The sequence below is a fragment of the Leptodactylus fuscus genome, chromosome 3 (assembly GCF_031893055.1).
Source record: "Leptodactylus fuscus isolate aLepFus1 chromosome 3, aLepFus1.hap2, whole genome shotgun sequence".
In the NCBI taxonomy this organism is placed as follows: Eukaryota; Metazoa; Chordata; class Amphibia; order Anura; family Leptodactylidae; genus Leptodactylus; species Leptodactylus fuscus.
In genome coordinates this window covers 69,804,384-69,828,946 of record NC_134267.1, presented here as the reverse complement: position 1 = coordinate 69,828,946, position 24,563 = coordinate 69,804,384, and the positions used below count along the sequence as shown (strand labels likewise).

The 24,563-nt window shown below is 43.6% G+C and overlaps 1 protein-coding gene across 1 annotated transcript in view; it reads left to right on the top strand.

Moving 5' to 3' along the window:
* The first annotated feature begins 6,568 nt into the window (after positions 1-6,568).
* The window catches only part of TIAM2 (TIAM Rac1 associated GEF 2), a 190,383-nt gene continuing 172,388 nt past the window's right edge, over positions 6,569-24,563 (top strand). The window contains exon 1 of the mRNA XM_075267751.1: positions 6,569-6,745. The gene's annotated coding sequence lies outside the window, so the exon portion shown is untranslated. The remainder of the gene's footprint in view (positions 6,746-24,563) is intronic.

Genomic DNA, 24,563 nt, shown 5'->3' with positions numbered 1-24,563 from the left:
GTAGTGTGTTACTGATGGTAGGCTTTGTTACATTGGTCCCAGCTCTCTGCAGTTCATTCACTAGGTCCCCCCGTGTGGTTCTGGGATTTTTGCTCACCGTTCTTGTGATCATTTTGACCCCACGGGGTGAGATTTTGCGTGGAGACCCAGATCGAGGAAGATTATCAGTGGTCTTGTATGTCTTCCATTTTCTAATTATTGCTCCTACAGTTAAGTTCTTCAATCCAAGCTGGTTGCCTATTGCAGATTCAGTCTTCCCAGCCTGGTGCAGGGCTACAATTTTGTTTCTGGTGTCCTTTGACAGCTCTTTGGTCTTCACCATAGTGGAGTTTGGAGTCTGACTGTTTGAGGGTGTGCACAGGTGTATTTTTATACTGATAACAAGTTTAAACAGGTGCCATTACTACAGGTAATGAGTGGAGGAAAGAGGAGACTCTTAAAGAAGAAGTTACAGGTCTGTGAGAGCCAGAAATCTTGATTGTTTGTAGGTGACCAAATACTTATTTTCCACCATAATTTGCAAATAAATTCTTACAAAATCAGACAATGTGATTTTCTGGATTTGTTTTCTCATTTTGTCTCTCATAGTTGAGGTCTACCTATGTTGTAAATTACAGACGCCTCTCATCTTTTTAAGTGGTGGAACTTGCACTATTGGTGACTGACTAAATACTTTTTTGCCCCACTGTATGTTTTATGTTTGTCATTTGTACCTGCAGGTTGTCTTGTTTGTCCTGTCTTTCATGTTCTATGTAAAATGTGAAAAGTGTGCTATTTTATTATTTGCACTTTCTACATTTTGAATGATGCTGTACTACCTCATGGGCAATCACAGACCACTGGGCGGGGTTTGAAGAAAGGGTTTATAGTCCCCTGTTGGGAGTTGTAGAATTAGTCTAGTCCAGTTCAGAGTAGTGTTGCAGCCTATCCATCCATGTGCCCTGCCGTGCGGAGCAGAGGGAGAACTCAGCTAGGAATCCAGCAGACACCAATCCAGCCTCTAGGAGGGAGTCTTATTATTCCAGGTTCGTTTCAGAGACAGCCCCTGAGATAGGGAGAAAATTTGGTGCGTCTCTGAGTATCCCAGCTTCAAAAGTTTGGTGTGTTTCCGAGAGACATCTGCCGCCCGTGCCAGTAGGAGCAACAGAGGTACCTGACAGGAGTAGTTCAGCCGAGCCTAGTTTTTCAGGTACTCGGGTCTCTATCAGGACTCTTTGCCCCGTTTCAGCCACTATCACTGATGTTGGGAGTGGTATTATAGGAGAAGTAGGCAAAGTATTATTTCTGCAGTCTGTGTGATCCCTGGCAAAACCTCCTAAGTTCAAGGCTTTGGGGAATGAAAACTGTATCTGTACCCATCTGCAAGCTGCTGGTGAATCTGCAAAAGCTGTTCAATAAAAAGAGTTCTTTGGATTACCCTGCAACACTGGACTCCTGAGTCGTGCCTGCATTCAACATCAAAGGCCCTTCTGAACACATCACACCGGCTCAGCTAGGAGAGGTCCCCTCTCCCAACTAGAAGTGCCCTGGGGGAAACAAGACCACTATCATCTCCAACAGATAGTGCTGCAGGACCCCCCTTTGGCTGCGCACAGCCCTGGAGAGGGATTGGGGTGAGAGTGCAGTGTCCCCGGCCTAGCAGGTGGCATAGCTAGTGTCATCTTTACTCTCACTCTCCGGTCTCCTCTTCGGGGTTGTACGCTGCTTTTGGGCACAGCCTGACAGAGAAGAGAAGGAGCACTATTTGATTCTTAGAGGACAAATTTAGACAGATTGGTTGTTTGATGTCATACCACTTTTGCAGAGCTCCTGAAATGTCAGTAAAGTGGAATCCCCTGACACGTGATCCCATTTTGGAAACTACACATCAGGCATTAGTTGCAGCAGTCAGTGGAAAAGCAGAGTGACGGGGTATCAGAGAGCACGGGAGAATCTGTGTACTTTGTTGGTTTTTATACAGCAGGCTCAACTCTTTTACACCAGTGTGACAACCCCCTGCCCCTAATGGTAGTTTGTGGGTTTCGCCACCCACAAACTACTGTTATACTCAGGTGTCTTTAGACTCTGTGTCAATATGCTGACATACAGTGGTCATGTTGGTCAATATAGCATAATGATGCCTGATGTCATCTCTGGAAGCCAGAAAAGCACGGGGAGCAGTGCTATGGGACATTATACTATGTTAAGTGCCACTATAGGACATTATACACATATATAGTATAACACACTGAAATTTCCCCATGATGGGACTATTAAAGGATTATCTAAAGTCTTTATACTATGTGAAGGGCCATTATGAGACATTATATTACATGGAGGACTGCTATAGAACGTCATACTGCGTGGAGGGATCAATACATGGGGGCCACTATTGGATTTTATTCTGTCCCAGGGATTTTGGGTATTTATGTGGGTTGGGGGGACTGCCCCTTTTCTTAACAGTCTGAGGCCAATGTACAGTATTGTAAGCGGCCATTTTCTTGTGGCGCAGTCGGCTTTGTCCTAGGCCTAGAAGTTTGAAGCCAGCGCCGAAGGGGCTGTCCTTGAAGAACATGGAGGCGTCGCTGGAGAGTTCTCTCATAGCATTGGGGACGCCCCCAGTGCTGTTTGAGCGCTTCGGCTCGTCCCCAGTGCTACGAGAGAGCTAATTTGCATACCATCGAAAAACGGGATTTATAGCAAACGGCGGCGCGGAGAAGATATCTAAAGGTCGGACAAAAATAGCCTTTCTTAAGGCTATTCCGGTGTGTTTGTGAGAAACATGTAAGGCCCAGTTCACATCTGTGTTCGGGTTTCCGCTTGGGAAGTCCACTTAATGGAAACCTATACACATTAAAAAGCGATTACCTGGGAAACCCACGGACCTAAAAAACTATAATGGGGTCCATGTAGTTTCTGCACGAAAGATGTGGAAAGAAAAGTCTTGCAAGCAGCACTTTTCTGTCTGCATGTTTCATGCGGACACCACACGAACCACATTATAGTCTATGGGGTCCGTGGGTTTCCAGAAAGTAACCGCTTTTTAATGTGTATACGTTTCCGGTAAGCGGACTCCCTGAACAGAAAGCCGAACAAAGATATCAGCTGGGCCTTGCTGTGCAGAGTACATTGGATACACCAAATTCCCTACTATTATCTCAGCCGCTCTTATGATCGGGGGGTCATTCTGGGGTAATTTCTGGTGTTTTCTCTTGATCTTATGATTGGGGGGGTCATTTCTGGTGTTTTCTCTTGATCTTATGGATGGGGGGGTTATTTCTGGTGTTTTCTCTTGCTCTTATGGATGGGGGGGGTCATTTCTGGTGTTTTCTCTTGCTCTTATGATGGGGGGGGTCATTTCTGGTATCTTTTCTCTTGCTCCTATGATTGGGGGGGGTCATTTCTGGTGTTTTCTCTTGCTCTTATGATTGGGGGGGGGGTCATTTCTAGTGTTTTTTCTTGCTCTTACGATTGGGGGGGTCATTTCTGGTGTTTTCTCTTGATCTTATGATTGGGGGGGGGGGTCATTTGTGGTGTTTTCTCTTGCTCCTATGATTGGGGTGGTCATTTCTGGGGTTTTCTCTTGCTCTTATGATTGGGGGGTCATTTCTGGGGTTTTCTCTTGCTCTTATGATTGCGGGGGGGGGGGGGGAAGAGGGAGACATCAGGTTCTTGAAGAATAAAAGGGAAGCCATACTGGTGCTGACTCGGCAGCAAACTCAGCAGGGTTATGTGAATATTAGAGATGTTCGATATTCTTTTCGAATAGCCCCTCAATATTCAACTATTCGAATGAATATCGAACCCCATTATAGTCTATGGGAGAAAATTATTCGCTACAGGGGATCCCACCATTCGACTCAGGAGAGTCACCAAGTCCACTATGACACCCCAGGAAATGATGCCAACACCCTGGAATGCACTGGGACAGCAGGGGAAGCATGTCTGGGGGCATTAAGTACCTTTATTATGTCGGGATCCCTGTCAGTTTGCGATATGCCAGAGCTGACTTTTTCCCATAGGAATGCATTTATTATTTATTTATTATGCTTACTTATATAGCGCCAACATATTCCACAGCGCTTTACAGATATTGTCAGTCACTGTCCCATATAGGGCTCACAATCTACATTCCCTACCAGTATGTCTTTGTTGTGTGGGAGGAAACCGGAGTACCCGGAGGAAACCCACACGGGGAGAACATACAAGCTCCTTGCAGATGTTGCCCTTGGCAGGATTTGAACCTAGGACTCCAGCGCTGCAAGGCTGCAGTGCTAACCACTGAGCCACCATGCTGCCCATGCATGCATTGACCAGCATTGATTGGCCAGTGTACAGCATTCGGCCAATCAACGCTGGTTCTGCCTGAGGAGGCGGAGTCTAAAATCGGTCCGCAGCAGTTTCCATTCTGGTCCAATTTTAGACTCCGCCTCCTCCGGCAGAAGCAGCGTTGATTGGCTGAATGCTGTACACTGGCCAATCAACGCTGGTCAATGCATTCCTATGGCGAGATGAAGCAGAGTTAGCCATGTGGTTAGCTCACTACTCCGGACACCAGAGATGAAGCAGAGCTCAGCTCTGTTACACCCAACAATCCCTCCAACTACTCCTCCTGTCACACACACAGCTCTGCACTACTGCCAACCATCCCTTCAGCTACTCCACCTGTCACACACATCTCTGGTGTAACAGAGCTCAGCACACACTCAGCTCTGCTACATCTCTACACTCTGTTGTAGAGATGTAGTAGAGCTGAGTGTGCGCTGAGCTCTGCTACACACGAGATGTGTGTGAAAGGAGGAGTAGATGGAGGGATGGTTGGGAGTAGTGCAGAGCTGTTACACCAGAGATGTAGCAGAGCTGGCCGATGTTAGCAGTCCGATGCAGCAGAGCTGAGTGTGTTAGTCTGCTGCATCGGACTGCTACATCTGCCAGCTCTCCTACATCGGGCCATGCACTCAGCTCAACTAGTAGTTGAGCTGAGTGTGCAGTATCGGATTAACCCCCTCCCCCCACCGGTGTCCGCTTACCTGCAGCTCCCTGTTCTTCTTGGTCCGGTCCTCTGTCCGGTCTTCAGAGCGCCCTGCCCCCCTCTCCCCCGACTAGTATTAGAGAGAAGGCAGGGCTTAGGAGAGTGTGGGCGGGTACTCTGTCCTCTTCAGAGTGCCCTGCGCCCCGCCTCCCTAGACTAGTATTGTAGAGATGCAGGGAGTAGGCGGGGCTTAATGTGGCTGGAGAGTGTGGGCGGGGAGACGTGAGTGCATCACTCACGTCTCCCCTCCCAGTACCCGCCTACACTCTCCTAAGCCCCACCTTCTCCATAATACTAGTTGTGGGAGGCGGGGGAAGGGCGCTCTGAAGACATGTGGACAGAGGACCAGACCAAGAAGTGGAGCTGGGAGCTGCAGCTATGCAGGTAAGTGGACAACAGAATGGGGGGGGGGGTTTAATCACTACACAGCATGGGGTCCAACAATTTTTGGACTACATGCTGTGTAGTGAATAGGATCATTTTTAAAATCCAATCTCCAAATGATCGGAAATTGGATTTTAAAAACGATCCTGAAATGTCAAGATCGGCTCAACCCTAAGTGCTGACCGATGTAGCAGCGTCCAATGTACCAGTCCAATGCAGCAGAGCTGGACCTGCTACACACTGCATTGCATTGACCAACGTTGATTGGCCGAATGCCGTATTTCTGTATGGCATTCGGCCAATCAACGCTGGTCAATGCATTCCTATTGTAAAAAGTCAGCTCGCGCATATTGCAAGCTGACAGGGATCCCTGACGAGATGGAGCCCCAGGGTGAGTAACATTTCCCCCCTAAATAAAGATTATCCCTAGCTAACCCTGCCTGTACAGCTATCCCTGTCTCACAGTCACATAGTTCACAGTCCCAAATTAGTCGAATGTTAAATCCACCATTCGTCTAAAGTGGAGGTCACCTGATTCCGGCCGCCAATTACTTTTTCTGATTTTTTTCACTGCCTCTGTTGTTGTAGTTCCTGTCCCACCTCCCCTGCACAGTTATCGGTGCAAAAAACGCACCAGGGAAGGTGGAAGGGGAATCAAATTTTTACTGCGTTTACCTCGTGGTGTTCGAATGGAATCAAACACCTCGAACAGCCTGATATTTGATCGAATATGTATTCGATCGAGCGGTGTTCGTTCATCTCTTGTGAATATAGCTTTAAGGTAGTGTTCACACCTGCTGCACAATGTAATTTGTCCTCTCAGTTGTAACTGGTGTCCCACGTGTTAGTGTGATAGATGGTGCGGTTATTGCAGAAGGCAGTGTGACAGAGAAAACAATGTCTTATGTGACCAAGTTCAAGTGCGCGTGTCGGGGCGCCAGCAGGGAGGCCTATTCATTGCACATGACTCCGGGGCACGGACACTGCTAAAGAGCTCCATATGTAAAGGATATAGGAGCCTCTGTGTGACACACTCCCCCCTCAGCCCAGCTGCAGCACCACACTGTATGCAAATAACCAGCGATCTGCGCCTGCGGATTGGTGGAGAGGGCCAGTGGGGGCGTGGCAGTGCTGGAGGTGTACAATGTCTCCTAGACATTGCCCAGACACAGAGAGAAGAGGGAGACAGGACAGTCGTGTACAGTGTGTATGGCATAGGCAGAGATTAGACATAGGCATAGTCCTATCTCCACATCTGCACGGCAGCAGCGGCTGCGCCCGTCACCCCGGGGAACTTTCTGTAATACACAAAGCGGCTGCCCAGCTCTAGAGGATTGTGGGAAGGAAGAGGTGAGTGGAGATTTACTATGAGCTGCACAAAGGTCCCCGCCACTCTCCTCAGAGACGCCTCACAGCTCTATAGGATGGAGTCGGGCACTACTACATTACTATTAGGATGGAGTGCGAGGTGCCCGGGCACTACTACATTACTATTGGCATGTAGTAGGATGGAGTCCGGGCACTACTACATTACTATTGGCATGTAGCAGAGCCCACTCCGTCATCTGGCACAATGTCTTGTGTGTTATCCGTAGGTTTTACCTACTAAATAGTCCTGAGGTAATAAGCAGTGAGCTCTGCTCCGTCTGTGTGCTTGTATGTAGTCAGGGTGTCTGCTGGAGTGAGCCATAGACTTGTGTGTATGTTATGGGATTTATTGTCTGCATTTACCTCACATTGTTGTAGAGTTCCTAGCCTGGCTCTAAATTTAGGCTGCGGATCCAGCAGGAGGTGGAGAGTTCCAGTTTATTTGGATTAGGTTTTTTTTTTCATTGCCTGCTTTGGTGCCTGGAGTCTGCTCATTATTTGGCTTCTCAATATATTACAGCTGTGGCAGTTCTGAGCTAGTATATAGCGAATATCCTCCTGTTCACACTGTGTGGCTATTTACAGGTCAGATCTGAGCTAGTATATAGAGAATATCCTCCTGTTCACACTGTGTGGCTATTTCGAGGGTCAGATCTGAGCTAGTATATAGAGACTATCCTCCTGGTCACACTGTGTGGTTATTTACAGGGTCAGATCTGAGCTAGTATATAGCGAATATCCTCCTGTTCACACTGTGTGGCTATTTCGAGGGTCAGATCTGAGCTAGTATATAGCGAATATCCTCCTGTTCACACTGTGTGGCTATTTCGAGGGTCAGATCTGAGCTAGTATATAGAGAATATCCTCCTGTTCACATTGTGTGGTTATTTACAGGTCAGATCTGAGCTAGTATATAGAAAATATCCTCCTGTTCACACTGTGTGGTTATTTACAGGGTCAGATCTGAGCTAGTATATAGAGACTATCCTCCTGGTCACACTGTGTGGTTATTTACAGGGTCAGATCTGAGCTAGTATACAGAGAATATCCTCCTGGTCACACTGTGTGGTTATTTACAGGGTCAGATCTGAGCTAGTATACAGAGAATATCCTCCTGTTCACACTGTGTGGTTATTTACAGGTCAGATCTGAGCTAGTATATAGAGAATATCCTCCTGTTCACACTGTGTGGTTATTTACAGGGTCAGATCTGAGCTAGTATATAGTGAATATCCTCCTGCTCACACTGTGTGGATATTTACAGGGTCAGATCTGAGCTAGTATATAGAGAATATCCTTCTGTTCACACTGTGTGGCTATTTCGAGGGTCAGATCTGAGCTAGTATATAGTGAATATCCTCCTGTTCACACTGTGTGGTTATATACAGGTCAGATCTGGGTAATATGTAGTATGGAATACGTAGTGAGGCATCGGGAGGTTTAGGGGTCTGATATTTTTCCGTGTAAGATAGGATATAGATATTCCATTTATAACACAAGTGATGACAACATGCCATAGTCTTTTGTGTTTTCTTGTGTCATTGCTGCCAGGTGCTGTGCGTTTCGTTCCATGCCATGTATGCTTCTGAATCATAACAGCAACAGATGCTGCATCTAATAGAAGATATGGCTGATCAATAACCCCAAATACCTATAAAACCAATGATTTACTACGTCACACTATGTTTATGAGTAATAATTTGGTATGTGAAGTCAAGTGATTTATCTGCCCATGAAAAATAATACTAATTTATCATATAATAACAGTAATTATAATATCTGTAAATATAATTACCGGTGCAGGTAGATATTAATCTATTACAAGCAGTAACTGATAGCAGTCTGTATGTATTATTATATGTTGTGTCCGTTCTTGTATATAGAATAGATTGGCATATCTATGTTACTGCATTATCCCCTATGCAATAAGGATGATTATTTTATCTGTGAGCACTTGGTATCCATGTTGAAGCTAAGGCCACGCGTTTCCAGTTTGTAGCAAGATGAATGTAGCAGACGTCCCCGCTGAAGACCCACGTGTGGCAAAAACTAGCCAAAATTGGCTAGTTTATGCTGCGGGTTTCAGTGCGTAGTCCAGGTTTTAACTCTTGCATTCCAAAGGTTGAGATCTGTAGCCAAACACGCCATTACAACTGGCATGCTACCTGTTCAGACCAGCAGCGAAACACGCATTGCGCTGTTTTGTTTTTTCTGCGTATTTCTTGAAATGCATCTTCTCTTTTACTGTATTGGCTAACCCATTACCAAATCGCAGCATGTGGACCTATCCTTAGGGTTTCTGCATGTATTTCTTTTTTAGGCCAAATTTTACATAATTTGTGTGTGTGTGGGGGATTCATTGAGACTGGTATATTTCATGCCGATGCCGGAATGAATTAGGCATTGCCCCTTGGTGCCATTGCACCTACTTGGAAATCTAGGCCAGCTTTGGCGCTGCTCTCCATCCCAATATAATTTAATGTAGTGCAGGCAAAGGCCCCCGACTACACCCACTTGCCATAGAGTGACATAAAAACACCATTTGTGTTTATTTTACTCACAAGTGGCGCTAAATAGTTGTACTCATTGCAGCAGTTAAAAACCACATGCAGTTCTTAAAAGCGTAAATGTGCCATGTAAACACAGCCTAAGAGTGCATGCTCATGTAGCGGATGTGACCTGCAGCCACTGATGTTTGCACCTTCAGGCCGGATTTCCTTGGGGTTTTTTGGGCCGTATTTTGATGCGGAATACTGCTCAAAAAACCGCCTCCCATTGAATTCAAGGGCGACACTCTTTCCCGACTAGGCCCATTCATTTGGGCCTAATTCTGAGCTCAATGCCGTGACTGGACGCCGATGCACTGGATGCCTCTGCCTCAGAATCTGGTCCAAAAAAACCCCTTGTGAACCCAGCCTCAATTTTCATTACCGTATTTTACGGACTATAAGGCACACTGGACTATAAGCCGCATTGCCCATGAGCGCCTTATAGTCCGTCTCGGTTCATATATAAGGCGCACCGGACTATAAGCCGCAGTCCGGTGCGCATTATATCTTATTGAAAGCGGCGGCAGGCAGACTTTGCCAGCGGCCGCTTAACCCCCCGCGTGCCAGCCGCTTCTATTGGAAGCGAGGAGGGGCTCTATCAGCAAAATCATGCTGATAGAGCCCAACCGTAAACGTTAGATTAAACTACCCCCCGAGCGGTGCAGGGTGGGCGGGCATTCAGGCCTCCTCTTCCTCCGATGTTCCGTCCTCCTCCAGCGCTCGCAAGCTGATAATGGCCAGGGCACATGCGCAGTAGAAGCATTATGATATTGCGCATGCGCCCCGGCCATTATCAGCGAGCGCCGGAGGAGAAGGACGGAACATCGGAGGCAGAGGAGGCCTGAATGCCCGCCCTGCACCGCTGGGTAAGTTTCACGTTCTATTTCAGGCCGGCGTGACAGCAGGGCTGCCGGACACTTCTCATTCATTTCTATGGGAGCCGGCATGCGAGCGCTCCCCATAGAAATGAATGGACTGCTTTTTTCCATTCATTTCTATAGGGAGCGCTCGCATGCCGGCTCCAATAGAAATGAATGGGAAGTGTCTGTCCATTCATTTCTATGGGGAGCGCTCGCATGCCGGCTCCCATAGAAATGAATAGGAAGTGTCCGGCAGCCCTGATGTAATGCCGGCGTGTACGGCTGTGATACACGCCGGCGTTCCATAGTGTGAATGCACCCTTACGGTGCCTTTTATGTATGTATGGAAGCGGCACGCAGTCTTTGCCGCCGCTTCCATCCATATATAAGCCGCACCGGACTATAAGCCGCACTTACGATTTCTGAGGAAATCGTAGGTTTTTATGTGCGCCTTATAGTCCGGAAAATACGGTAATTACTTTTTGTTTAGCCAAAACCAGGTGTGGCTCATGAAGGGGACAGGTGCTGCTACTCCCCTTTTAGTAGATTCATGATTCATTCCAGGTTTTGGCTTCAGACAATACCAACTGTATTACTTTCAACTTGATACTTTTGAGTGCATAAATTCTGGGCCTAACCAAGTTGAAAGCCATATATTATCCTACTATTATAAGTGTGAAAGTTTGTGTGTTTGGATGTTTGTGAGTTTGGATGTTTGTTCCTCAATCACGCTAAAACGCCTGGACGGATTTGCGTGCAATTTTCCACAAACATAGTTTCCCCTTAGGATTGAGTCACAGGCTACTTTTGGTGCCACTAAGCAACATGGCTTCCTAGCAGGAGACTCACAAAAGCAGGACTCCTAGCCCCAGCTATAGACTCACACACACTGCCTGGCATTTCCTGCCTCAACCTGCCTGCACACTCCTTACTGTCACCTCAGGAGTAGCCCTCACTCTACTCATTCACATAACACATCACATTGTCTGTATCACTACATACACAACACATCACATTGTCTGTATCACTACATACACACTCACACACACTGCCTGGCATTTCCTGCCTCAACCTGCCTGCACACTCCTTACTGTCACCTCAGGAGTAGCCCTCACTCTACTCACTCACATAACACATCACATTGTCTGTATCACTACATACACAACACATCACATTGTCTGTATCACTACATACACACTCACACACACTGCCTGGCATTTCCTGCCTCAACCTGCCTGCACACTCCTTTCTGTCACCTCAGGAGAAGCCCTCACTCTACTCACTCACATTTTACATATAGCTTTCCACTATATAACACATCACATTGTCTGTATCACGACATACACAATACAACACATCACATAGTCTGACACAATACAACACATCACATTGTCTGACAAAATACAACACATCACATTGTCTGTATCACGACATACACAATACAACACATTGTCTGACACAATACAACACATCACATTGTCTGTATCACGACATACACAATACAACACATCACATTGTCTGACACAATACAACACATCACATTGTCTGACACAATACAACACATCACATTGTCTGACACAATACAACACATCACATTGTCTGACACAATACAACACATCACATTGTCTGACACAACACAACACATCACATTGTCTGACACAACACAACACATCACATTGTCTGACACAATACAACACATCACATTGTCTGTATCACGACATACACAATACAACACATCACATTGTCTGTATCACGACATACACAATACAACACATCACATTGTCTGTATCACTAGATAGACAATATAACACATCACATCACATTTGCTAGCCCACCAAACTTTTTAAAGCACTTTTACAGTTTCACACGTCTGTGTCCGCCCAATTCTCAAATCACCACAGACGAAGTCGCGGGTAAAAGCTAGTTTAACATAAATGATACTATAGTGTTGGGCATGCTCTTTTTAATGTTTAACGGTCATCAATATGTAGAATCGCTGGGAGCTGACCTTCGGTAACATTGCCCACCCACTATACAGGATACAGAAATATCCACTTCCAGCTTCTGTACTGTAGAGTATTGTAGACGGAGTCCAGACTAGCTTATCTATGTGGGGACTTCTTGGCGGCTCAACAGAAATCAGATAAGCCAAGAATAGGCCATAAAAATGGTGAAAGGATAGGCCTTTAATTGAAAATAGTGGCAGCCCCAGCACTGACCATGATGTCCTCTTTCCTACACAATACTTAGGGTGGTGACACAGTATGTACCAAATGCAGTTATAACTGCAGTCAATTCTGGGATCACAGGAGCAGTCACTAATAAGTAAATGAAACAATGATTAATTCCAATTTATTTCTCACTAGCTTTTACCCGAGACTTCGTCTGCGGTGATTTGAGAATTGGGCGGACACAGACGTGTGAAACTGTAAAAGTGCTTTAAAAAGTTTGGTGGGCTAGCAAATGTGATGTGATGTGTTATATTGTGTATGTAGTGATACAGACAATGTGATGTGTTGTATTGTGTATGTAGTGATACAGACAATGTGATATGTTGTATTGTGTATGTAGTGATACAGACAATGTGATGTGTTGTATTGTGTATGTCGTGATACAGACAATGTGATGTGTTGTATTGTGTATGTAGTGATACAATGTGATGTGTTGTATTGTGTATGTCGTGATACAGACAATGTGATGTGTTGTATTGTGTATGTAGTGATACAGACAATGTGATGTGTTATATAGTGGAAAGCTATATGTAAAATGTGAGTGAGTAGAGTGAGGGCTACTCCTGAGGTGACAGTAAGGAGTGTGCAGGCAGGTTGAGGCAGGAAATGCCAGGCAGTGTGTGTGAGTGTGTATGTAGTGATACAGACAATGTGATGTGTTGTGTATGTAGTGATACAGACAATGTGATGTGTTATGTGAGTGAGTAGAGTGAGGGCTACTCCTGAGGTGACAGTAAGGAGTGTGCAGGCAGGTTGAGGCAGGAAATGCCAGGCAGTGTGTGTGAGTCTATAGCTGGGGCTAGGAGTCCTGCTTTTGTGAGTCTCCTGCTAGGAAGCCATGTTGTTTAGTGGCACCAAAAGTAGCCTGTGACTCAATCCTAAGGGAAAACTATGTTTGTGGAAAATTGCACGCAAATCCATCCAGGCGTTTTAGCGTGATTGAGGAACAAACATCCAAACTCACAAACATCCAAACACACAAACTTTCACACTTATAATATTAGTAGGATTATTGGCACAAAAACCTCAGTCAGTAATGAGAAATACAAAAAATCATTTGTCATGCGCTTTCTAGCCTGGTATTAATCTGTGTTTCCCAAACTGCTATGACCTCACCCATTGTAGCTGAGTATCAAGAGCCGTGCTGTCAAGGCCAAAGGCCCGATCTCGGCATCCAATTTGTTTTCTCCAAATGGCATGTGTAAGATATGTTGTTTATTAGAGATGAGCGAATATGCTCTATCGAATACCTCGGCTGCCTAGCTCCTGGCGCCATGGAAGGTGGGAGGGGCAGTAAAAATACGATGCCCCAGAAGTGTTTTTACAACGGGAGCTATGCAGCCGATGTATTCGACCGAGCATATTCGCTCATCTTTATCGTTTATCACTGTAACATGCTCTGTAATGTTGTGGTGGTAGTTGAATGCTTGGCAGGTGATAGAATCCTATTGAGGCTAAGACCCACGTAGCAGGCTGCAGTGAAAACCACGGTAGCAATGCATCACGACATGCAGCTCTTTTCTCAGAGACTCCTATAGGGAGCGTTTCCGTAGGTATAATTGATGTACTGTGATTTAGTTTTGGAAATTGCAGCATTTCCGCTGTGAGTATTTTTCTGCAATGTGTGGCTGGAATTTGCTCGCTACAATCCCATCCACTTTGCAGTGACTGTAAAATTCTGCAGATTTTGCCATGGGGACCCTAGCCTAAAGAAACACTCTGGAGATTTTTCTTTAGGCCATATAGTACTAAGACGCCATCAATATTACATCAGTGTAATTTGTTTCATTGAAGCACAGCTATATCAATACATTTCAAGTCTATATGGGACCATATATATAGACTATATGGGTTGCTCTGTCTGAACACCAGTCCAGAGTTTGCGATCCTATGTAACAGGTCAGTCTCCAACTGTGTGTCCTACTGCCTGTGAACTACAAGATTATATCAGCATCTAGCAGATTCCTCTGGCACCTATCAGACTCTGTCCCACCCAAATTCAACCTCCTTTTTCTCTATGGCCCCCACCCCAAACAAAAAATAAAAATCCAAAGTGCTGCTTAGTGATGATCATTGTCTATATTTAAGGGTGCAATGCTATAATAAGTGAATTCATACCATGATTAGCTGTTGAAGTATACAACTTCCATGACTTTCCTTACTCTCCATACTATCTGTGTGTGCTGTGTGCACAGTCTCCAGAGTATTTTTTAGATGCAGCTTCGCTTGGTTGTAAAATCTGACAGGGAGAAACCTATCACAAGCAGGAGGCAGAAGAAACCAGTGTGAAGTTGCATTATATAAGAATATACTGAGAATGTGCAGTTTTCCTTTCAATTTCACTGATCTATACTTTGCAGCCCTTAGGACTGCAAAGCAAGTCCACTGTGAGGAGACTCTGCCCTCAGTGCCTCTGGCAAGCAAGAGGAAAAATGGCAAATGTAGGCTGCATTAGGGGAAACATATCAAAAGAGCCCGAAGAAATCAAGATGACAGGCAAACCATTAATGGCACATAAACCAAATCAGATATACACCGGTCATACGAGCCCTTACATTCTTTTAAACAGTTCTATCCTATGCTGGTTTGGCCCAAAAAAAACCACTGCTGGAGTGTGCCTTTAAAGAGATTCAGTTGGGGACATGATACCACCCCAATTTTCATAAATAGTAGTATTCCTTATACCCCATAATTCTGGTTCTTTTTTTCGCTTAATTCCAGGTTGTACCATTTCTTTGTTGTTTCTTCTGAGTTTTTATGGATAAATTGACAACATGGCAGTGCCATTACCATTTAAAAGAGATGTCTGTGCACTGCTTCCTAATGTCGGCATTAACTGAAAAGTGTCAGGGCGTTTAGGGACACGGCCCTAAACTGGCTACACTAAGTTGTCAATTACTGTCAATGGGCCCCATGTGTAACTGCTGATTTAACAAGCGTTGTGTGAACCTAGAGTCAGTGTTTTGCGTTGGAGTATGAAAGTCAAAACTTGGAGTGGAGACTACACAGAGAGATGGTTTATTGGAAAGATTTCCACCTGTTCTGTGTTTTGGATCCATCCTTGGTTATGGCTTACAATTAAAGGGGTTGTCCCATTACAAGGATCCTATCTATACTGCTTGTTAATGTGGATTTAAGACTTTTCCTAAATACACTGCTTCAGCAAAACTGCTTTGTTTGTCCACTATCTGAATTTATTCACTTCATTGTTGACACTGTGTTTCTATGTCCCTTGGGATTATCTGCTCAAATGTCAAGTGATGTAGCTGCCTGCTCTCAGGGGGAAGGGGCTAAGTGCACGGTAGCGAGCCTGTGTCTGTAGCTGTTCCTGTGTCTGTGTCCGTGTCCTGTGACCTAGCTTCCTGCTCTCAGATAAAGGAGGGGGGAAATGAGTGCTGCTTTTTTTTTTAAATATAAAACAGTCTAAGTCCTAGTGGGACCTGGTCCCTCTGCTCACTAGGATTTAGCTTTCTTATATAGAGCAGGCTAAAAGCTAGTGGGCAGAAGGACCTGGTCCCTTAGCCCACTAGGATTTAGCAGACTCTATATAGAACAAGCTAAATCCAAGTGTTATAGGACCTTTGATGACATCACAGGCCCTTCAGTCGTCCCATAGGATCACGCTATGTGGTGGGCGGAGCTACATGTTTGGGGGCGGAGCTAAACTGGAGGTAGTCGGACAGTATGGCTTTGCATATGAAACCCCGCCCACCAATTGACGTAGAAAACCAGGAAGAAAGAAGTCTTTGCAGCAGCGAAGACTGGTGAGCAAGGGACATGGGAATACCCCTTTAATAATGCACGATACTGACCAAAACACTGACATGTGAATAAGGCCTTAAAAGATACTTCAGAGCTGTTATTTCTTGGGAAATACAAATATCATACACAAATGATACGTCTTAATAAAAATAGATGTGTTAGAAAATCAGATATGAACATCGATGGACAATTATAGCCTACAACAGGATTAGGGATGACGTTGGACACCCGCTAGTAGGCATTGCCCATCAATATTCACATTCCAAAACCCCTTTAATATTGCGGTGCTGGTTCTATGTTTGGCAAAATTAATACATTTTAGTGTATTTATTCTTCTAGTTGAAAGAAATTTATATTTAATTTAACAAATTTATCAATCTCATAATTTATAATAATTTAATATTACAAAGTGCTAAAATCACAATCCAACCTTCCTTTATTTTGGGTTCTGATAATATTTGTCATATTATACAGCTGGACACTTGTCATTGTCTTTATTTCCTAGTCTACATGCTGAGAGCTACTCTAATAAACACCTTTTACAAGGTGCTGACAGTGACATCATAGCGTGTGAATCACTTTTAACACATTAGCCCACATTTTCTAAGTTAGTGTAAACTAAAGCAGACTCAAAATGCTACAAGTTTATCACAGTGATACATGATACATCTGAAGCATCTTTAGACTGTCTAGGAGATGGCTTATTTTGAATTATAATTTTCGGATACAGTTTTGGCGCAGTCTGGCACATTTTTCCTGTGACATTACATCCATTTTGTAGATGCTCCAAAATGCACCACATTTAGCACATTTTATGCCAGAATCTATTTCTATATTATCATAATCATGATAAATCTGCCCCATTGTGCAGAATCGACTGAAGGATATCTGGCAGCTGCCACCCTCTTCAAAAGTTATGACTAAAAATTTTAATATGTGCCAAAAAAACATAAGATGCAATGATTTATGTGAAGTGGTAAAAAAGAAAAATTAGGCAGTTAAACATCCAGCTGTCTAAAGAGCCTTTGGAAAATGAATGTACTAATGTGATTGACTGGTATAGACAACCACTGTACATTCTCATGTAGGATTATGTAGGACAACTTGCTACTGGCAGATAAAAAGGTAAAAAAACAAAAACTGGGAAACTGCAACAATAGAGACTAGTTATCAAGTGTGATATGGCCCATGTTTGTGGCAAATATTATGGCCATCAGTCCTGGGTTGTGATGACCAGAAGTAACTTTGTGTATGTATAAAGTATGCTGTGGATACAACTATCTTATTATAAGATAAGATAATCCTTTAATAGTCCCACCATGGGGAAATTTGGTGTGTTACAGCAGCATGGATAATACAATATATAAATACAAAGGCTCCAAGGTAGAGGCATTGCAGAGACAGTAGGTACAGATAAAAAAAAAAAGAAAAAGGTAAAAAAAAGGTCTTTCAGTTCTCTGTATGGAATGATCTCCGCTTGTAAGATATGGCTGATAAGAGAACAACAGTAAGTGTTATGTATATGCAATCCTCTGATGTCTGACATCAGAACAACCATGAACAATTGAGTTTCCGCTGTCTGAAAAGATGTGTCTTTAGTTTGCACTTGAAGCTGTAGAAGTTGGGAGTCAATCTGGTAGTCCAGGGTAGAGCATTCCAGAGAGTGGTGCAACTCAGGAGAAGTCTTGGATACGAGAGGCAGCAGGATTACTGCCTAGAAGTTATAGTAAGGCCGGAAACCGAAATGGAGTGTTCAGGGACAGATCTATTAGATGTTGGAAATGGTAGTAGTCCTGTCGTTGAGAGATTCAGTGTCAGAGCGCGTAAACCATTGTAAGGGGTCAATAAGAGAGTTAGCAGAAAGATAGTGGATTAAATGAGAATAGACACATGACAGGTTTGAAAAATGCAATACTGTTATAAAGTCTAAAACAGTAGGCAGCTGGAAGGAGTTAGAGGTATTCACATCTCAAAAATCTTATCTAAACTGGTAGTTTATGAGAATTCAAGAGTTTTCTTAAATACATTTCTTTAGAAATGCTGCTTTGTTTATCTACTATATTAGATTAATCCTCCCCATTTTTATCTAGATACCTGGCCTGTTATCTGATCTAAGGTTGGATGACTGGACTCACTGCACTCTGGATGGGAGGGGGGCTGAGTTCTCAAATCATGCTTGTTCTTAGAGATGTTATCTCCTGCTCTTACAGGTGTAGTAATTGTAGTTTGCTGATTAAGTCCTGGACAGCGTGGGTTATATCTCTATGTAAGCACAAAGTTAACACTGAGTCTTTTTCTCTCCAAATCTGTGTAATGTAATAGACATTTGCTTTGCAAATTATTTGATCTGCATTTGTATTAAATTTCCAGTAATCATAATAAATAATCTCTTATGGTAAAGGCAATGTCTATATCTACTGTGGTACTTCATGGTGTCCTGTGCATCGAACAGTCAAAAACCCGCCCTTCAGCTTGTTTAAGAATACAGGAAGTGAGAAGAAGTGATTGCAGGCAAACTGCTCAGAGAGGGAGATGGGAAAATCCCTTTATGGGATCCCTCTTGTTTGTTCACGTCAGAAATCTGTAACCTGTGGCACTTTTATTAGGTAATAGGTGGCAGATTTAGTACAGATATTTGGTGTGTAAACCACAACAATTTACAGCGCAATACATGTAGCGGAAAAAAAAAATCTGTATGGATTTTCCAGCAAAATCCTCATGGAACTGACACATCTGAACAGAGTTTCAAATTCTCATCAAAAATCCTGGTATACTTTGTAGGGACATGGCTTGGTGTTTGCCCAAGGTTGTGGTTACCAAATGGAGAATTACTTAAAGGGGTGAATGTTATATCTGAGTTCAGGAACCTTTAGTAGGTGTCTGTTTCCTGTATGAGTAGAACAGTACCATAAGCGATATAGTATAGTTGTGGGGCCTGGTACAATTTTTGCATTTGGGCCCAGTGGCTTTCTGTTATGCACTGGTACCAAACATGTTGATGGTCGCTACCAAATGAATCTGTCTTGGTCAGGATATGTACATTCAGATTTATGGCAGTAAACTAAATTTTTCCCCAGGTAAAGGTAAGCCTAGTTTCACATCTGATAATATGTAAGTGAACCATATGTCTTACTGCTAATGTAGTTCACCTAGTGGTAGTGGCAGAGGATTTAGAGCAATCCATTCACGAGGCAATGTAGTCTGCCGTGTGATAATTACATATGGTAAATAAGGGGGCGTTCACACTACCGTCGGTGTCCGACAGGTAGTGTCCGCTGCTAATGTCCATTCTAAATCTTGTGCGGACACTAGCTTTGTCCGTGACATTTTGCATTCATTTAAATGGCGATCGAGTGCGTTCTTTTACAGTCCGTGTCTGTCCTTAACTGTCCGTTCCCAAAGATGTCCGACTTTTCAAGTGGACAGCAAAACCCAACATGTAGGTTTTTTCTGTCCGCTTGAAAAGTTGTACATCTTTGGGAACGGACACTTAAGGACAGGCATGGACAGTAAAAGAACGCACCCGATGTCCATTTAAATGAATGCAAAATGTCACGGACACAGCTAGTGTCCGCTGCTAATGTCCGCACAAGATTTTGAATGGACATTAGCAGCGGACACTAGCTGTCGGACACCGATGGTAGTGTGAACGCTCCCTTACAACAAAACATACAATATATTGGAAAGGGTATTTGTAGGGTGGAACAATACACTCTAATCACATCAATTTTCCGTGGATTTTCCATTATAAGTAAACTCAATGTGCAACATCTCTATGATCTTCAGTCACTTTCAATAAAAGTACCATTTAGATGATTCAGAGGCCTCTAAACCCAAGACAAAATCTAAGGATGCACTACAAAAAATCCTCCCAAAGCACCATCCCTCTGCTCTATGGCACCTTCTTGTACCAGCCACCACCCACTTTGGCCCTCCACCTTCCTCCATTGCCAGGTCCATAATGGCTGTGCTTACACACAACAATAAATTACGTTATGCTGTCTGGCAAGCGTGGATAGGATAAAGTTTAGGTTTACTGTGTCTCTAACACAAATCTCATCCATTTCTTTTTTTTTTTTTTTTTTTTCTTCTAATTTTCTTCTCATGTGAAGCCTGAAGCCTCGACGTGGGTTTTTAAAGAAGAATGTGAGCAATAACAATTCTAACCTCAAAATTGTAAGTCTGAGCTGAACTGGAAAGGCACTAGCTGTGTGTCAGTGTTGCCACTACACAAAAGAATAGCTCCACTCCAGTAGAGGAAACACGTCAGCATAGGCAGCAGGCTCCTCGGCTGATTGCGGGAATGGGAAATAAGACTACATTCTTTAGAGTCAGCAGTAACAACTTGAGCAGTTTTTAGTGTCTGCACAAAGGAAATTCCATCTTCACATGGAGCTGGTAATAGAGGACTGGTGCAGCCCCATCAGCTCCTGCGCTATACAGGGGTCCTGAGAAGTGGCATGGTATCCCACCATCCAGCTTGGTACTACATTTACAAAGTACAAGCCATTTTAATTACAAAGTGTGCCATTTGGACTAGACAGGTATAAAATATATCAGTTGTTATTATGTAAAATTCTAAGTAAAAAAAATCTTGCCAGTCTAGTTTACTATATACCGTACTGTTTTGTTTTTTTTTGTTTTGTTTTACATTTCAAATAAGCAGAATTTCTCCATAAAATATTCTAGTTTTGCCAATTCTGTATTTTACTGTCATATTCACATATCTGCAATAATGTAGTAATTTTTTTTATTTTGTAACTTTTTTTTTTTTCAAATGTGGTTTTATTTATAATTATGGTGCAGCCATTTTGCCTGATGTGTTATTAAAGGAGTTTATGCTTGGGATAGGTCGTCACTTAAAGACCCTCTGGAGTCCGGCACCTGAGCCTCCTCCTTGTGTGAGTGCTGCGGCCTCTTCAATACTTACTAAGCAAAGTGCTATACATGTTTGCAGCAGCTGTGCTTGGCATCGCAGCTCAGTACACTCACTTGAATGGGAATGAGCTTATGTCGAGGAATACCCCTTTAACCACATTAAGGGATAAATACGAAAAAACAACTAAAGGCAAACAAATTTTAGATGATAATCCAAAAAAAATAATATAGAACATGGACAATGGAATCATCATACGTAAAAAAATGATTTATTTGAAAATATTAAAAAACATTGATACAACACAGTGCAGAGACATAAACATATACATATAAGGTGACCAATGCTGCCTGTCAAAGAACATACGTGGTAGTTGAAAAAAAATGTGTAAATATGTAACAAAAATGTAATCCAGCAAAAAAGTATGGTGATAAATGATAGCCTTTAGCAGAGAGATCAACATAAGTGAGTGTTTATATGTAGTGAAGTCACAGTGACAGATTTCATATGGGAGTTAATATAGTTAGCTCTGCATAAGGATAAGTGTAAAAAATACTGTGGATGCTGGAAAACAGTGAAATAAATGAAGTCAGATCATAAAGGATAGTACATACCTCGATAAGAACGCGCCCTGACGCGCGTTTCACCTTAAAGGCTTCGTCTCTCCCTGGTGGTGCAGCCAACATGTTATCTTGCACAATAAGCTTTGCAGTCCTTGCTCCTTTACATTGCTAAGCACATGCACTTCCTGTTGCTGCTGGATCTGCCCACAAGGTAGACATGTCCCCTTTACTTGAAGACACATTGGCATTCCTTCTCCAGGCTGTCCCTGTCAATCTGAATGTTTAAAGTTAACTTCATTAGCCTCAGCCTAAGCAAAGGTTACTAGCTTGCTAGAGTCCTGCTGTATAATGTCCCTCTTTCTGATTGACATTTCTGTGTCTCAGACCCTACCCTCATTCCTTGCCTTTTAGCTTAAAACAGTACAATGTTACTGATTTGTTATTGACCCTGGCTTGTCCTTGACTACCACTTCAAGACGTAGCGACCTGGTGGCCTCACTATAGTGAAATTCAGATCGATGTATGAGGATTAAAGGGTTAAAAACCAAGGAGGCTACAAAGACGGTGCCCTTAAATGCGGCCCAAAGTCATTGCCGGAACCTATAGTCTGGAGATTACTCATTGATTTTTGTGGGACAGTTTTGAGTACATGGTCTGTGACATATCAAGACATTGTACAGGGGGGGAAAGGTTAATGGTGAACATCACCTATTGTAAAAGGTGCGATCCCATGCATATAGGCGACACCTTTATATCACTGAACATATCCTATTCTGTTTATGGATATGCCTCCCACACACTCAATATGTGCTGGAAATAGCTTTACAGAATGGAACCTAAATTCTTATTGACAGGAGGTAGAGCTTCCAAATTTGTATTACAATGGTATGAATAGCCACTTCATACTGGGGAAGTAGCAATTGAATATTTTTATATTTTTATTTTCAGCGCTTAAGGGTGCATGCACACTGAGTAACGCCGGGCGTGTATGAGAGCCGTACACGCCGGCATTACAGCAAACTGCCGAACACTTCCCATTCACTTCAATGGGAGCGCTCGTAAACGCCGCTGTTACGAGCGCTCCCATTGAAGTGAATGGGAAGTGTTCGGCAGTCTGCTGTAATGCCGGCGTGTACGGCTCTCATACACGCCCGGCGTTACTCAGTGTGCATGCACCCTTAATCGGTTCATGCTCTGCTTCATGTGTTCTACCTTTATTATGGATACATCGGTTTTGGTGATGCTTAGCATGTGCACGGCTATAAGGGGTGCAGCATTAGTTGTTGCTACTTGGCCCTAAGGGGTCTAAATGATCCCTCTGCCTCATTACGATTACTATTATTCAGTGGTGTAACTAGGAATGGCCAGGCCCCAAAGCAAACACTAGACATGGGGCACTCCCCCCCCCCCAACCTCTCCCCCACACAAAGCACACACTATTATGCGGCCCAGTGGCCCCTGCACACTATTATGCACCCCAGTGGCCCCTGCACACTATTATGCGCCCCAGTGGCCCCTGTACACTATTATGTGCCCCAGTGGCCTCTGCACACTTTGGCTCAGAAGGGCAAGTGCAAGGGGCGTGAGCAGGAGTGAGGATCAGTAAGTAGATGGCGCCCATTAGCTGAGGTTACTCCAGCAGGTAATGGCCTATTAAGAATAAACAAAAACCAAAACATCAGAATGTCCCGGGCCCTGTGGCAGCTGTTACCCTGGTATTTACACCACTGTCAATATTCTAAGTAGCACAAAGTTACAGTCTGTAGTACAGGAACTTCAGGTCATGCCTCTGATTCTTATTGTCTTACTTGTTTTTTTTTTTTTTTTGTTTTGTTTTTTCATATCACTCTGTCATGAATGTTTCTTCCACATTGATGAACTGGAAAATCAGGAAATCATATACAGTGATGTCAGAGGCTACTTAATCCCACAAAGTGTTTGCCATCGTATCATCAAGTGAACAGCTTTTCACAGATCTCTCAAGCTGTATGGATGGCTGCCTACTATTAGCATCATCAAACAGCCAGATATACTGATCTCAATGTATGAGAAAGCAACTCCCATTTCCAAATCTTGTCACACACTGAATGGTTAGGAAATGGGGATTATCTGCCTCCACCAATGCAACATACACACCTGGAGTTCTAGGTCTCCTTCTAAGTATTCATTACTATGAAGCTAATAGAAGCCCTATGCACTGCATATAGGCTCTATGTCTCCAGGAGCAGGGAGATATGCCCCACTATAAGTCATGTTACATAGGAAAGCAATAGAATTAAAAAAAAAAAAAAAAAAATCATATATGCCAACGGGGCCACACGGTGGCTCAGTGGTTAGCACTGCAGCTTTGCAGCGCTAGAGTCCTGGTGTTCAAATCCCGCCAAGGACCATCTGCAAGGAGTTTGCATGGCTTTCCATCCCATATTCCAAAGACATACCGATAGGGAAAAATGTACATTGTGATCCCTATGTGGGGCTCACAATCTACATAAAAAAAAAAATAAAAAAAATCATATATGCCTGTTGTGATATATTTTCTAGTATAAAAACGGATTCCGTGACAGGAAACCGGGGAGTCTTATGATGAATCAATCAGATCTGTCATTTTCTGTTGATAGCCATTGTGACAGATTCATCCCTGGCCTGAATTCTGTGTTCCCTTCCTATAAGGAACGAGAGAAACAGAATTTATAATGTTTTTTTGACAGTGCGATAAAAAAGTCAGAACAAGGGTGCATTCACACTGAGTAAACGCTAGCTTATTCTGAACGTAAAACACGTTCAGAATAAGCGGCGTCTAAAGCAGCTCCATTCATTTCTATGGGAGTGGGGATACGAGCGCTCCCCATAGAAATGAATGGGCTGCTTCTTTCACTCCGTGCAGTCCCATTGAAGTGAATGGGGAGTGCCGGCGTATACGGCAAGCTCTGCTCATGCCGGAGCGTACACGCCGGCACTC